Source organism: Eulemur rufifrons, unplaced genomic scaffold (assembly GCF_041146395.1).
Source record: "Eulemur rufifrons isolate Redbay unplaced genomic scaffold, OSU_ERuf_1 scaffold_48, whole genome shotgun sequence".
Lineage (NCBI taxonomy): Eukaryota > Metazoa > Chordata > Mammalia > Primates > Lemuridae > Eulemur > Eulemur rufifrons.
Window position 1 is genome coordinate 843,038 of NW_027182830.1, and position 16,735 is coordinate 859,772.

At 45.9% G+C, this 16,735-nt stretch overlaps 1 long non-coding RNA gene across 1 annotated transcript; it reads left to right on the forward strand.

Annotated features, from left to right (window-relative positions):
* The first annotated feature begins 2,311 nt into the window (after positions 1–2,311).
* On the forward strand, positions 2,312–4,525 carry LOC138379523 (uncharacterized). The gene is made up of 3 exons (XR_011232235.1): positions 2,312–2,367; positions 3,067–3,155; positions 4,364–4,525. It is a non-coding gene; the product is annotated as an uncharacterized lncRNA (long non-coding RNA).
* The last annotated feature ends 12,210 nt before the right edge of the window (positions 4,526–16,735 follow it).

Below are 16,735 nucleotides of genomic sequence, written 5' to 3' on the forward strand. Positions count from 1 at the left end.
AACAGAAGACCAAGGGCAAAATCTCAAGAAATAACTTTTCAGATGAAGGCAAAAAAAGAATCCATAAAGGAACCCAGGTTTAGCTCTAGAATTAAGAATGAAATGAGGTGAATACGGTAACTAAGGAAAGAGAATATTTCAGGCAGCTAGTGGTCAGTGGTGTCATAGTCTGCCAAGAAGTTAAATAAGGTAAAGATAGACAAAAATTCTTTACATTTAGAAACAAGGAGCTCATATGCAAATGTAATTTGAGTTATGTGGTAGGGCTGAGAGCCAACTTAAAGGGTGAGATGGCCCACAGACATGGGGTCTCAAATATATTCGAAGGAATTGGCCTTAGATAGGAGGAGAAAGACCTCTTGAATTGTAACAAACATAGAGGAAAGGATAGGCCTCCGTGCAGGCAGTACTTCTATAAATGTAAGCGTACACTTTCTTTGTGGAATAAGTTTAAGTTTTCTGCGGATGTGGCAGGTGATGGTAGAGTCACAAGTTTGCAGAGATACTAAGGGTTTGAAATAGTGTAGCCTTTGTAGGTAATGGAAAAGAAAGCTGACAGGGGGGAGAGGAGCCCTGCCATGTAGCATTAAGGACCTGATTAACGTTGGCAGCCAGTCTTCTGGCTTTATGGCTCTGGCAGTGCTCAGGAAGCTGATAAAGGTTCAGAACGCAGTGTATTCACCTGGGTATACATTGTGTGGTATAGGTGTGAGGCACAGAAAATGGGGCAAATAATTTGAGGATATTGACTTCAAATGTCAAACATAATTAAAATAATGATATGGAATCTAAGATGATGAGATGAGAAGCAAGAGGGAGCTGGCCAGAAGAAAGTCGTATAACAAGGGAGTAGGGTCCCTGGTAAGCTAAATAGCTTTAATTGGATTAACCTAATAAATGAGTTGGGAAGGATGGCAACTGGAGTAAGTGCAGAAGGTCTAAGATTTAGGTTTATGAGTTTCAGACAAGGTCCAGGGGTGGCACTGGGAGCAAATGAGGTTGAGCTAAAGGTTATGGGAGTCAAGGACATTTATATGACTGGGCTTTTGCAGAATGGGCTGTGGAAAATGCTGTTCATTTCAAGCAGAAGGGAAGTGTGTGGAGAGGCTTGAGAGAGCACGTAGTATGTTCTGGAGACAACAGATAATCTGGAGAGGCAATGTGTTAGGGTAGGCTCTGAACTTGTAGGCATGAGCTCAGCCACCAACTGGCTGTACAACCTTAAACAACTTCTCCAAACTTGCTGGGCACCCAGTTCATATATTAAAAGGATCTAGTAAGAGAACATAAGCCATAGGGTTGTTGAGAGGATCACATAAGATGAGATGGTACGTGTACCTAGTAAAGGCGCAAGAGAACAGTGGAGACTGTGAAACCTGGAAAAACACACATACTTAAGAGTCAGGCAGAGGAACAGAAACCAGCAAAGCGGAGTGAGTAGTAAGGATACCCAACTGGGTAGGATCAGAAGCCGGAAACAGAGGGGTCCCTGAAGGGATGAGGAGCCAGTGGATAAATGATGAGAGAGAACAAAGTAGGAAAAAAACAAAATGGTAGCTAGAGCGAAGTCTTATTTATTTTTAAAGAAAAACTCAACCAGAGAGGCTTGAGCATTTGTGAAGCAGAGAGGAGGGAGTCGGTGGAGATGACAGATGGACACATAACTGAATGAGCAAGTCTCAAAAGAGAAAGGAAGCAATGAGGTCAGGGGCACTGGTGGAGGCATTTGCTTTACCAAGGAAACTGGAAGGGAGTTGGCATTGGGAAGTACCCTGTGAAAGATTTATTTGCTGAGGGAAGTTCAGATGGGCTACCTGTGATATTACCTGCGATCTGTTCGTTCTCTGTTAGGGCTGGTACCCACAGGGGGTCGCTACAATGATGGCAGCAGCAGCTGTCCCTCCTGTCTAATGACAGATTGTTTCAATGGTTGTAAGTCAACAACTTCCTTTCAAATAAGTCCCAAAGAAGCTTGTAAGTAACACTTCAAATAAGAAGTGAAATTTAAACAGTAGTTTGATCATATTATTATACTATGGGGTTAAACACTAATTTGAAAAGTTTGAGTATATTTTCTGATCTTGGGATGTCCTTAGACTAGTAAGATATCAAACTAGGCTCAATAAAAATTCTACCAAGTGAGTAGCTTTCAAAAATAGAAACTAGTTACCTTGTTTGAAAACAGACCTCTGTGACATAATTTTGATTTTTTTCTTTAGGCTAAAAGAAAACGAAGAGTTACTTGGTGCCTTGACAAAATTAACAAAATGAAGGACTCAAACTATGCAGGTGGATTTCAAATGCCAACAACTATAACAACAAAAACACATAAGCCTGCTATAACTCTATTAGGAGAAATTGATGAATGTGAGTTCTTTTTCAAGTGAATCTACTTGTAATTATAAAATTATAAAAGCCTCCTTATAAAGAGAAGCTAGTTATAACTTAGTTAATGTGATAAACATGATTTTTAAATAAAGTGTGTGTATTCTGTATGTGATTACAATGGAGATTATTTATGATAAAAATAAGTAATTTTAAGAAAATAAACATTTATGAAGTTCTTTATTAATTCCAAATCTCTTAAGAATGATGCACTATAGGGGAAACACACAAGAGAAAGGTGTTTTTGTTTCTTTGTTCTAATCATTATCCAATTAAATTACTAATGATATAACATCTACCTTAAACATTGCTAATCTTGAAAGGATAGCATTTACATAGGAATCTGTTTCAAAATTATGTCTCCAACATTATAATCTACTTTGGGGAGCATTTTAAAATCTCCTTACAGGGACCAAATTTCAAATTCAGAATTTGTCCTTTTTACCTATATTTCATTAAGGATCTTATATTTTATCACTCATTCATACCAGTTATCTTAAGTCACACAATAAATGAAAGACCACATCTCTTAATGTATTTTTGGCATTCATACTCTAAGCATATATTAGCTAATTTGAGCTTATTATTTATTACCTCTGATTGAATTTTTTTTAGAGATCTTTGACTTAGGATTTTCAATAAATATGTTTATGGATAAATTTCTTTTTCCCCTAATTACAGCTCTCTGTTCAGAGTCTGACTTTTGCAGTAACACTCTTGATACATTAACTGAAATAGAGTGGAATCCAGCAACAAAGCTGCTAAATCAGGTAATTCAATGATTTGATACAACATAATCTTTATCCTCTTTTTAAAATTCTTTTCTGATTGGATTTTGTTGTTGTAGCACATTACTAGCTCTGACTTAATTTCAGTAACAATTGTGGCACTGAAGAAGGCTTCGCTCACTCTTTATATTTATACTTGATACCTATGAGGCATCTAGAGGAAGGCTAAAAATTTCATAAGGCAAGTGTGTACTAATAGGTAAAACTTTGCTTCTAGCTCTTCACTAGCAGACCTTGGTATCTATGATGTCTGTGAAGTTTCTGTTTTGCCTTAGGAAATACCATGAAGATAAAAAGATTGATTTTAAAAGTGTCAAAATTCTCAGGCAGATAGAATGTACAGCTCGATACATTAGGGAGGGGTCATTTTTCCAGATAATACTGATAAAGATATGTAGTCTCATCAAAACTTTAAGAAAGAAGGAATACTGTGGTAAATAATAAAATAAGTTTAGATTCCATGTTTACTGTCTAGATTGTTCATGTTCAAAGACACATAGTTATATAATGTATTTATTATAGGAAATTTCATTTTTATTTTGGAATGCAAGTGCAGTGCTTCTTATTATCATTAGTTAATGCCCATAAAGTACACAGACAAAGTGCTTTTGTGTTCCTGAGACATACTCTAAAGGTTTATTGTTTTTTCAAAAATCCCTGGTGTAGGCTTTTTTTTAACTTGTAGTATAACTCTCATCATAGTAGAGAAAGTAGAGATAGGCCTCTTTGAGTATGGTAAAACATAGCCATACTCAAACCCATACTATTAGTTTTAAAAATCAATAAATAATATCTGTTTCCCTTCCTGAATTCAGAGCCATCTGAAACATAAAATAGGATTTGGGAAATTAAATTATCAGCTTTATTGCTGAAGAACTTGAGGATTTGTAGCCAAATAAACTTTCCAATGTGCACCCTACCTTCCCAGTTGAACTGTGCCTGTCAGACACAGGCAACATGATTTATTTCTATGATTTGTTTTTTATTCTACTCCTTTCAAAATAATCTATTCTAAATGAGCCACTTTACCAAAATGTAGACCATTAGAAAGTTGTTAAAGAAAAGAATGGCTTAAACCACCAAATGAATCAAAGTTAAATTAATTACTTAATCCAAATTTTAGTTAAGGAAACAAAGCATATATGACATGAATTCCCTCTGATTGGAAAATCTGGTTTTGTTTATTATAGAAAAATGTAGAAAGTGAGTTGAACTCACTTCGTGCTAACTATGATAACCTGGTAATAGACTATGAACAACTAAGAACAGAAAAAGAAGAAATGGAATTGAAATTAAAAGACAAGAATGATTTAGATGAATCTGAGGCTCTGGAAAGCAAAACTAAAAAAGATCAAGAGGTAAGAGAGATAGAAAATATGAAACTACTCTAAAGTATACTTTTGAAAGAAGTCTGATTATCTTTTCTGATAATGTAAACATTTATTAAATTTTATTTTTAAATTCACAGACAACATTATGTTTTAATTGTGTACAGCATGATGTTTTGAGGTATTGTGATATGGCTAATCTAGCTAAATAACAAATCCATTGCCTCACATAGATATCATTTTTGTGGCGATAGCACATAACGTCTACTTTTTACAAGTTTTAAGAATATAATATATTGTCATTAACTATAGTCATCTACTGTACAATAGATCTCTTGAAATTTATTCTTCCTATCTCACTGTATTTATGTATTATCTGACCAAGATTTCCCTCTCCCCCTTCCTCGTAACCACCGTTTACTTTCTCTTACGAGAGATCAACTTTTGCATGTTCTGCATTTGTGTGACATCATGTAGTATATTTCTTTCTCTGACTGGCTTGTTTCACTTAACATAATATTCTTCAGGTTGATTCACATTGTTGCAAATGGCAGGATTTCATTCTTTCATATAATTCAATGGTAGTGCGTTGTGTCTATATACCAAACTTTCTTTATCCATCCTTCAGTTGATGGACACTTAGGTTGGTTCCATATCTTGCCTATTGTGGATAGTGCTGCAATAAACATGAGAGTGCAGAGCTCACTCTGACATACTGATACGATTTCCTTTGTGTGTATACCCAGTACTGGGGTTGCTGGATCATACGGTAATTCTATTTTCAATTTTTCGAGGAACCCTCCTTCTATTATCCCTGCAATCCCACCAATTTTATAAAAGAGTTCTGTTTTCTCCACATACTTGCCAAAATGTTCTCTTTTATCTTTTTGATAATAGTCATTCTAACTAAGTTGAGGTAATACTTCATTGTGGTTTGGATGAGCGATGTTGAGCCTTTTTTCATGTACCTGTTGGCCATTTGTATGTCTTCTTTGGAGAAACATCTCTTCACGACTTATACCCATCTGTTAATAAGGTTATTTGGTTTTTTGCTATTGAGTGTTTTGAGTTCCTTGTATATTTTGGATATTAATAGTTGATCAGATGTCTAATGTGCAAACATTTTTCTCCCATTCTGTAGATTGTCTCTTCACTCTGTTAATTGTTTTCTTTGCTGTGCAGAAGCTTTTTAGTTCAATGTAATCCCATTTGTCTATTTTTGCTTTTGTTACTTGTGATTTTGAAGACTTATCCAAAAAATTCTTGCCAAATATCCTGTCTCGTTAGTGGTCCAGTTAGATTTTTTATTTCTTTGTAATTCGGTCTTGGTAGGTTACAGAAATGTATCCATTTCTTCTAGATTTTCCAATTTGTTGGCATATACTTATTCATAATAGTCTCTCATCATCCTTGGTATTTCTGTGGCTTCAGTTGTAATGTCTCCGTTTTCATCCCTATAGCTAAGCCCTTTGAGAAATGAAGCTGTTTCCAGGTTTAAACCTGGGAGTGCAATTGCCAGATCTCTCACCTGTGTGTTGTTAGGCACTCTCAAAACAACCTCCTAGGTCTGGGGCTCCACAACCTCCTGCCTGAATCCAAAGTCTCCCACAAAGTATTTTGTCTGTAATGGGTGCAGAATTCTCGTGGGGGGATATAAACAGGTAACCTCCTGTTCCACCATCTTCCTGATATCGCTCAGAAGTATTCTCTGAAAGATATTTATTTCTAAGATTGAGATATTCAGTATCTAACCATTTTTCAGATGTACACACAGTTTAGAGAATGTATTCAACTCATTTATGTTGTTTTAAAAATAGTTGAGTCATATTTGTTTCCCTTGTGCTTACACAAGACAAGAAAGAATTAAAAGCATCTATGGGAGCGTTTGGTGTATCTGCCTCTTGGCAGATTTATATTGAGGAAATAGTTTCCTTATAGTTCCTATATTATCAATATTTAATTTATCAAGCATGCCATAAATGTGCCTAGAGCATAGCCATTTCCTGCTGAGACCAATATGAATTTAAATATCTAGCTGACTGTTTTATATGTGGATGTTGCATATTAATGGATTCCTTTTTCTTAGAAAGAAAGTATATTCCTAAATAGTTAAAACATTGGAATAACTGGAGAAGCTGATTTTGCATATTTTATTTTTCTTTCTCCATGTAAGAATGTTATTGTGAAAATTAATATACCTAATACTAAATAGTTTTAATGGAGCTTTTAGAAATAAAGCATATGACTCATTTTCTAAGTATGTAATATTAATATTAAGCTACATGTTAAGAGACCCTAATCCAGAAACTGTCAGACTATAGAATCACAAATTATCCAAAAGATTTAAGGGACTTCTTAGTGCAATGTGTCCTTAACCTAGAGTCCACAGACACTATGAAATCATTTTATAAAATTTTTAAATACATATTCATTTTTCTAAAACACGAAATCATGCCTGTTATCAGACTTACAAAGTTATCCATGAACCAACCCCCCACAATATCTGAGCCAGTGCTTTGATATAGTTAAAATATGAGTTAATTTGCAGCTACTTTTTAGATTTCTGTATATGGCTAGTCCTAAAGGACAGTCTCCCTTTTCCCTCAGTATCATTGCTTACTTTCCCACCCTTGTTTTCTTTTTAAGGGAAAAAGGAATTCTGTGCCAAAGCTATTACTTCCATTCTTCCTATAAATTAAAGTTAGTCCTACATTTCACAGGTATGGTATTCAGAGAGGTAAGAGTCTATAAGTTCTCCACAGGGTTACATTTAACTTGTTTTAAAATGTACTTGTTAATAAAGTGAAAAATGTCATGAAAAGAACGTTGGATTTCAATCCATAAAATTGGGTTTTATTGAGGGAGGTGGTCTAGTGTCATGGTTAAGAGCATGGTTTCTAGAGCAAAGCTGCCAGGATTAAAGCCCTAGTTTTGCCACGTTTCCCCTGTCCCCTCCCTCCTTTCCCAACTTGGAGTCCATGGTCTACCATTTTGATTTTTCTCTGGCAACAGCCCCAGCTCTTGTCCCTTTTCATCTTCACCTGGTGGAACCTCACTGTGGCTGAAGCTGAATGTCCACTGTCTCCACCTGCAGCAGGGAAGAGTCAGTAGCTGGGACTCTCCCACGGCCAGGCTGCTTGGCTGCACCTTAACCTCAAACACAACTTGGCACTGCCTGGAAACTTCCCTTCTCCTGGTGTGGACACTGACAGAGCTGGAGGTGGGGGGAGGGGCCGGGGAGGGGAGGAAGAAAGGATGCAGAAGTTAGACATTTCTGGCTGGAGCCATAGGGTTGCAGTGGTGCCATTTACTGGAAAGATGGGGAGAAATAGGTTTGGAAGAGAAACCAAGGCTTCTGGAGTTGGTTCCAACAGTTTTATCTCTCACATAGACCTTAAGCCAATGTGGATCTTCCCAACTCCACTGCCTCCAGAGTGGCCCGGTGATGGTGTGGAGACGTCAGCCAGGACACGCTGGTTCACCTCTGTAGAACTTTTCAGTGGACTCAAATCTTACTGTAGGGACCAGGCGCAGTGGCGCATGTCTGTAATCCTAGGACTGTGGGAGGCCGAGGAGGGAGGATCACTTGAGCTCAGGAGTTCAAGACCAGCCTGAACAAGAGTAAGATCCCATCTCTACTAAAAATAGAAAAATTAGCCAGGCCTGGTGGTGCACACCTGTAGTCCCAGCTACTTGGGAGGCTGAGGCAGGAGGATCATTTGAGCCTAGGAGTTTGAGGTTGCTGTGAGCTAGGCTGACGCCACGGCATTCTAGCCTGGGTGACGGAGTGAGACTCTGTCTCAAAAAAAAAAAAAACCTCTCACAGTAGGATGAATCCAAATGTCGACAAGCCTTTCCTAATCTGGCTGCTGGCTTTCTCTTCCATCTCATCCCTTTCTCTCCCCACTTCACCCCATCGAATATTCTAGTTCTCCGGTGACACTCAGGTACTGTCCCTCCGATGCCCAGGTACTGTCCCATGCTGCCGGGCCCTTTGCATTTGCTGCGAGCTCGGCCTGGCGCGTTCCTCCCATGGCTGGAGGTTTCTCCAATGGCACCTTCTTAGAGAGCCCCCCGACTGACCAGAGTGATGGGCCCAGTCTCTCCCTACAATATCACCCGTTTGTTAGGTTTTACACAGAGTTTATCACACTTGCAGACTGCCTTGCTGGTTTGTTTACGAGTTCGTTCTTCCCCACTCCATGAGGGCCTTGCTGGCCTTGCCTGCTTTGCATTCCTGGCACCTGGCACGTGCTCAGCACTTGATACACATTTACTAAGTGTTTGAGTACGGGAATGGACGGATGGATGGACAGATGGACGATTCCTTTCTGTAGGGCTGCTGTGAGCATGAGGTGTGATACTGGGTGGCAAATCACTCTGGAAATTGGCCTGTGCTGCACATGGTAGGTGTTTTGCCCCAATGCCATACCTTGCACACAGTAGGGGTTCAGTAAGTGCTGATGAATGAACTCGCATCACATGAGGCAGGATGTAGGGTGTGAAGGAAGTGTAGACAAAGTGCCAGGGCTGTGGGGTCTCATAATAGGCAGGGGTGAGGGAGGCTGAGGGCCTCTCCAGTCTCATCCCTCTGGCCTCTGCCTGTCCACGCCAACTGCAGCCCATCTGCCCCCCACACCGTGCTGCTTCCCACCTCCAGGCCTTTGTTCACCAAGTGCCACCCTTCTGGAATACTGTCAGAAGGGCCACTGCCCACGCAGCCCTCACAACGTAGCTATTACCTGATTTCCCACAGATGCTGACTGAACACCACCTGCTCTGCGCCCATCACCGTACCAGCCACTCAGAATCAGAGATAGCCAAGGACAAGGTGGAGGTCCCTGCCCTCGTGGAGCTTACAGTCTAGTGGGACAGAGCAAGCAGTCCAGCAATCAAAACATTAACCTTGGCAGAGCATGGTGGCTCACACCTGTAATCTTAGCACTCTGGGAGGCCGAGGTGGGAGGATCACTCGAGGTCAGGAGTTCGAGACCAGCCTGAACAAGAATGAGACCCTGTCTCTACTAAAAATAGAAAGAAATTATCTGGATAGCTAAAAATATATATAGAAAAAAATTAGCCAGGCATGGTGGCACATGCCTGTAGTCCCAGCTACTCGGGAGGCTGAGGCAGGAGGATCGCTTGAGCCCAGGAGTTTGAGGTTGCTGTGAGCTAGGCTGACACCACAGCACTCTAGCCTGGACAACAGAACAAGAGTCTGTCTCAAAAAAAAAAAAAAAAAAAATGGCTAAGATGGTAAACTTTATGTTATGTATATTTTACCACAATGAAAAAAAATGTAAAGGTACAAAAGTAAATCTCACTCTGGGGAGGCTGAAGCAGGAGGATCGCTCAAGCTCAGGAGTTCGAGACCAGCCTGAGCAAGAGTGAGCTAGAAAAAATTAGTTGGATGTGGTGGTGTGCGACTATAATCCCAGCTAAGGAGTCTACAGAAAGAAAGAATAAAAAAGAAACCTGATATCACATGTCACATATAGAAGGTAACTGTAAAGTAAATAAAATAAAAATATTAATAAGACCATGTTATCGTTCCATCTATTAATCACTAATTGTCTTTCTTTTTGTTGTGTTGTTTTTTCTGCTAGTTGCCTTTCTGGCTGGCCGGCGGCTGTGGCTGGAGTCCTGATTCCCGCAAGAAGGAGAAATTAACGAGGGGAAAAAAGATGTTTCTTTCTCCTCAGTGTAATCAGAGTTAGAAAGAACCAACTTTCTCATCTTGCAATTCTGTGTTAATGGTCACCCCAGGGTGCCCTGGTGCATGGTGTAGGTCCTTGAACCTCCCAGAATCATGTCATGTGCCACTCACTTCGTGACTCCTACATTTCAGGAAACACAACTGGGACATGGATGCAATGAAGGCTTTAAGTCAGAGTTGACGTAACACGACTAACATTTTAGACAAATCATTCAGGCGGCAATGTGGTCAGCAGCAAAGGCACAGGCCGGAAACCCAGCTGCCCTGAGGAGAGGAGGTCCAGGTGGGACGTGTGGAGGGTCCAGCCTAGGAGGGACTGGAGTGAGGTGAGGGTGGGAAAGCTCAGAGGTGCAATCCGGGCAACGTAGTGACTGGCTGATGTGGGGAAAGGAGCCATCTAGGGGGACTCCGGGATTTGTAAATTTGGGGACAAGGAGGAGAGAGGTGGCAAAGACAGGAGAAGGCAGTTGTGGGGGGTGTGTTGTGTTTCAAGTGTCCGTAGGACCTCAGAGGGAGAGTCATTCATTCATTTATTCATTCATTCATTTCACAAATATTTTCTGAGTCCGGGCAGGTGCTGGGGGTGCATTGGTCCATCAGACAGACAAGATTCCTGCTGCGATGGAGCTGAATATTTGCGGGAAAGACAGACACTGGGAAGGGCAGAAAGAGACAAGCAAAGAAGAAGCAGTGGGAGGTATGCGTGGGGCTCAGGGCTCTGGGCTGCGTGGGGGATTTGGGGTCCGGCAGCACAAGTGGGGAAAGTAAAGCTGTCTGGGTGGGTGAGCCTGCTGGGGAGGGGGCGGAGTGACCTGAGCAGGGGGGAGGGCAGCCCACCAGCGTTCCTGGGCTGCAGGGGAAGGAATGCCCACATAGAAAACCGCCACGGAACAATCAGTGGGGGAGGGGAGCTTCAAAGACAGGACAATTGACAGGTTCATTCATTTATTCAATCAACCTTCACTTGGCCCCTTCTGTGTGCCAGGCTCCGGGCAACAAGAGACGAATGAGAAGTCTCACAGGTGTATGGACCAAAAATTATTAGGCAAGGCCTCATGAGGGAGATTCTCTTAAGAAGCACAGGTAACTTACACGCGGAGGGGACACAGAGGATGGGGATGCGCATTGTTTTAACCCACACACAGCCAGCGCCCAGCCAGCGCCCTTCATGAATGCGGATCCGCACAGCCCAGAGCGTTCAGGGGAAGGGGCGGTGGGTGGGGGGGCGTCGGGGAAGGCGTCCTGCAGGGAGGCGGGTGGGAGGGTGTAGAGCACACGCCAGGGGCTGGGGAGAGAAGTGGGCAGTCGTTAGGGATGGGAAGGGCGGGCAGAGGTGCCCCGGCGCAGCCCGGTGGCCTGAGCTCAGAGCCACCCTCTGAGGGGCAGTCCCGGCCTGCTGAGGACCGCCCTGTGCCTGACCCCAGCCCACCACTTCCTGGTCCGGGCCTCCCCTTGCTGCCTCCTCCTTGAGTACACATCTGCGTCATCCCGCAGTCTCGGACGCTCAGGGCCGGACTGAAACCTGAGCGCTGGGGTGCAGAGACCGACAGGACTTCAGGGTTCTCTCGGCCGATGTGCACAGTGGCCCAAAGCTCCCTCTAACCTGCCCTGGTGTCCCGCTTCGGAATCACCCCTTGGGCAAAAGGCCTCTGGCGCCCCCTCCTGGCAGCTCTGCTTCCAGACTCTCAAACGCTGCTCTGCCGCAGACCCCACCCGCGTGGCCTGAACTCATCCAGGCGGTGCCAGCCGGGTGGGATGCGTGTCCGCCTCGCGCTGTTTACCTGAACACCGGCAGCCTCCTAACTGGGCCCCTTCCTCCGTCCTTCAGCCACTGCTGGGAGAATCTCTGTGGAACGCTACCGAGCAATACAAGTAAGGAACGATCGATCTCCACAGCAACTGGAGTGGGTCTTAGGGCCCTACGCTGACTGCAAAAAGCCAATCTCAAACATACCGCGTGATTCCACCTATTAACATTCTCAAAATGAAACATTTATAGTGATGGAGAACGACAGGGTTACCAGGTATGAGGGAAGGAGAAGGAGGATGTGACTATAAGGGGAAACGTCAGGAATTTCTTCTCCAGAATGGAACATTCTGCATCTTGCTTGTGGTGGTGGTTATATGAATCCACACATGTGATAAAATGTCACGGAATTATACACAAAGACAAGCAAAAATGGGTGCATGCAGGCGGCGGTGACGTCAAGCAAGGTCTGTAGTCTGATCAACTGCAGTGCGGGTCACTTTCCTGATTGTGATAATGTGCTGTGGTTATGTAAGATGCCACCACCAGGAAAGCCAGGTGCTGGGCACACCAGACCTCACTGTACTATTTACATAACTTCTTGTGAGTCAATAATTCTTTCAAAATAAAAAGTTCATAAAAAGAAGAACGCATCCCTGGCCATATTGTCCACCTGGTTGTCACCAGTGGTGCCTGCTGGGCTCTAAAGAATGACGTCCGTTCTCCCAGCCGGACATGCGGGACTTTCCTGGCCTGCCACTTCTCCCTGAAAGGAAATCTCTCACCTCCCTTAGCTCACCAAGCCGCGCCCCGGGGCTGGCCAGCAAAGTAGAACGTCCGCTCTTGGAGGGCACGGGAGGCTGGACCTCCCTCTCCCCCCAGTCCCACCTGGCAGGACCTCTCAAGTTAATCCCAAGGGGTCCCCTCCTGTCCTGGCCTGCGGGGGGCACTCTTCTCTCTCTGCTGCTCTAGTCCTAAACAGACAAAGTACCCTTCCCCATGGCGCTGCCGGGCTGAAGTCTTGGAAAAGGACTGCTCTAGAGCTCTGGAAACAAAAGGGTCCCAGGACCAATGTGCTGTCCTGCCCTCGAGGCAATCTGGCTGCACCCCAGGGGAACCTCTGTGACCCTTCTGCATCTGGCTCCTTCTGGCCCTGCCACAGAGACTGTCTCACCCCGGGACCCAGGACTATCCTTGGCTCTGAGGAATGAAGGCCAGCGAGACTGCGCAAGTGTCCCTGCACCAGGTTCTGGGCCGTGCATGTTGCACGTCTCATTTTATAACGGTAAGAAGTTTCCGAGGTAGGCGCGAATGTCCTAACTTTACTGCTGAGCACGTTGAGGTGAGCAGCTTGCCCACGATCATGCAGTAGGAAATAGCAGAGCCGGGCTTCTCGCTCGGGCTGTCTTCCTTTTCATGTATTGGCTTGAACACCTGCTGCATGCCAGGCACTGTGCTGGGCGCTGGGCGTAGGATGGTGAGCAACAACAGAGTCCCCGCCCTCCTGGGCTTATAGGATTGTGGGAGGAGGGACACACAACAATAATCATGATGTATAAATGTGAAATGACAAACTGAAATAACAGAAGCGTATGGGTCTCTGATGGTGTGTAACAGAGAAAGCTGACCTGGCTGGGCACTCCGCAGAGCCGCCTGAGGAATGTTACCTGGGCACAATGCTAAAAGATGACTAAGCAAAGGGAAAGAGAACTGCAATGTGGGCACAGCACGTGCAAAGATCCTGGGGTGCAGGTGGGGGAGCATGAAACATTTGAGAAACCCATGGGAGGCCAGTGTAGCTGCAGTGCAGAAACTAAGAAAGCGGGTAAGGCATGAGGCCCAGCGAGTGTTCCCTGAATGTTTGCTCTGAACAGACTGTGTTCTCACAACCTTGCAGATGTCATCTCGTCATCTGCCCAGCCCCCCTGAGGCCGGTGCTGCTGTTGCATCCCTATTCTCCAGATGAGGAAACAGGACACAAAGGATGAGTCAATTACCCAGAATCCTCTAGCATGGCGGAGCTCAGATTTGAATCCGGGTGGCCTGACTCCAGAGCCCATGCTCCCAGCCACTGAGCCACACTGCATCAGAAGAGGAGGCAGAGGGGTGTGCAGGCCATGCTAAAGCTTGGGGTCTTTTCCTTGGGCAGGTGGGATGGTTTCTAAGCAGGGTGATGATATGATCAGGTGTGTCTGTTTAAATGAGGCTGGGGGGAGTGGTGGCCACGAGGATGTGGGAGGGGGAGGGCTGGGAGCAGCCGCAGGGTCCAGGTGGGAGATCTTAGCCCCTGAGGCCGAGCAGGGGCCCTGGCTGGAGAGGAGGAGTGCGGCAGAGGGGGGAACGACAGGACTGGGACACAGATCAGGTAGGGAGGCGGGCAGAGAGGGGGAGATGGAGGGAGCAGGCCACATTCCCAGGTTCCTGGCTTGCCTGGCTGGGGGGGGTGGAGCCTGTTCCTGGGACAGGTAAAACCCTGGAGGACAGGTGTGGAGAGGAGCAAGAATCCAGTCTCAGACTGAGGACTGTCCCAGAGCAGACATCATCAGGTCGTCAAGGGGACACTGGGGTTGAGAGCTTTGAGGGGCAGTCATGCCTGCTCACTAGTCACTGATGCGGCATGTGTGGACGGTGACATCCAGGGAGAGAGGCCAGGGAGAGGAGGGCTGGCCCCACGGGCTCTGCCCTTACTGGCCACGCAGCAGAGAACAGGCTGCTTGGCCAGAGGTAGGAGGAAGATGAGGCCGTGGCATCATGCAAGCTGAGAGGAAGGCAGTGTTTCCAAGGCAGGAGCAGCCAGCAGAGGACAGGATGTCCCCAAGAGGACGATGATTGTGAAGACCCAAAAGTACCCAACAAACATGATGTGGCATCGCAGTGGTCTGTTGGTGCATCGGGGTTGGGGAGTGAACAGGAGCAGCGCGTGGGGACAGTGAGTGTGGAGGACTCTTTCAAGAAGTTTGGCAGGGAGGAAGAGGAGGAGGAGGAGGAGGAAAGCAGGCAGTTGCAGGGATGTGGGGTTGAGGGAGGATTTTTGAGAGAGAGACTTGAACACGATCCCATGGTTAGGGGAAGGGACCTGTTGGAAGTCAGAACGGATGCCACGGGCACCACGCAGAATCCCAGGACCGAACCTGAGCTGCCCCAGCTACAGGGGGGCCGGAGGCTGACGGCTCTCCTCCGAGCCTCTCTCCAGGACGCGCCCTGGGCTGAACAGAGCCATGTGGCCCCAATCTGTGCCCTCCCTGCCCCAGCTCTGGAAGGCAGTGGCCTGACTCCTGGCCACAATGTGGTGTGACGCTGAGGCTGTGCCTGCTCCAGAGCTTCCTGGTGGGGTGGCTGAGGCCTTCCATGGACCTGTGTCACAGCTCAACTGTCCCTAGGCTCCATCCTGCCTCCCCCAGCACAGGTGTCGGTCCTGAGAGCATGCCCAGTGAGCTCCCTGCTCGCTGGTCTCCGTCTCCCGGGCCCTCAACCCCAGACAGCAGTTCAGTGAGCAAGAGAGAGGAGCGGTCAGTGATCGTGGGTATTTCCCGAAAGACGGAGATCAGCTGTGCCCTAGAGAAACATCTGCTCTGAGCTTCCAGGGAGAGGAGGCCAGGGAGGGTGGGGTGGGGGAGGTCTGATCTGGATGCTGGGACAGGTGTTTCCATTTTCCTGCGAGGTGGAGGCAGGCCCTCTGTTGAGAGGGTGGGAAGGTCGGGAGGGCCAGGGGTTTGAGGAGAATGAAGACCCGAGACAGCCGTTGCAGAAAGTGAGAACAGAAACCCTCGTGCCCTGCTGGCAGGTGTAATTCGTGCCGCTGCAAACAATCTGATGGTTCCTCAACAGGTTAAATCAGAGTTACCTTTCATCCAGCAATTCCACTCCTAGGTATGCACCTGAAAAAACTGAAACATGAGTCATGGGCTGAATATTTGTGTCCCCCCCAATTTATATGTTGAAGCCCTAAGCCCCAATGTGGTGGTATTTGGAGGTGAGGCCTTTGGAAGGTACTTAGGTTTAGATGAGGCTGTAAAAATGAGACTAGTGTCCTTGTAGGAAAAGGAAGAGACCGGAGCGCAAGCTCTGTCTGCCACGTGAGGACACAGCCAGAAGGCGGCCGTCTGCAAACCAGGAAGAGTGTCCTCATCAGAACCAGACCATGCTGGCACCTTGATCTCGAACTTCCAGCCTCCAAAACTGTGAGAAACAAATCTCTGTTGTTTAAGCCACTAGTCTATGGTATTTTGCTATGGCAGGCCGAGCTAAGACAATATGCCCACGTAAAAACTTGTACACAGGTGTTCATAGCAACGTTATTCATAATAGCCAAATAGTGGCAACGACTCAAATGTCCATGATTTGATGAATGGATAAACACAGCGTGGCATGTCCATAGGATGGGGTGCGATCTGGCAACAAAACGAGTGAGGCAGCAGCACTGGCGGCGCAGTGGGTGAGGCTTGGGAACATTCTGCTGGCCACAGCCTAGCGGGAGAGGCGGACACGGAAGCGCAGTTGCGTCCAGCGAGCTGAGCGTGACGAGGGAGCTGCACACATGGGGGAGCTGAGGCTTCAAGGCGGAGGAGAAATGAGACAGGGGAAAGTGGGAGAGGCGGGGGGACCGTCGACTCAAAGGCACTGAGGCAAGAAGCAGCCTGCAGTGTGCTGGGAGTGACAGGCACGGGCACAGCTGGCATGCGGAGATTGGGGATGTGGCCTGGTCAGACGGTTGCTGGGTGGAGGATGGAACGGGGTGAGAAGCCCTTTCAGAGGCTGCTGTGCTCACCCA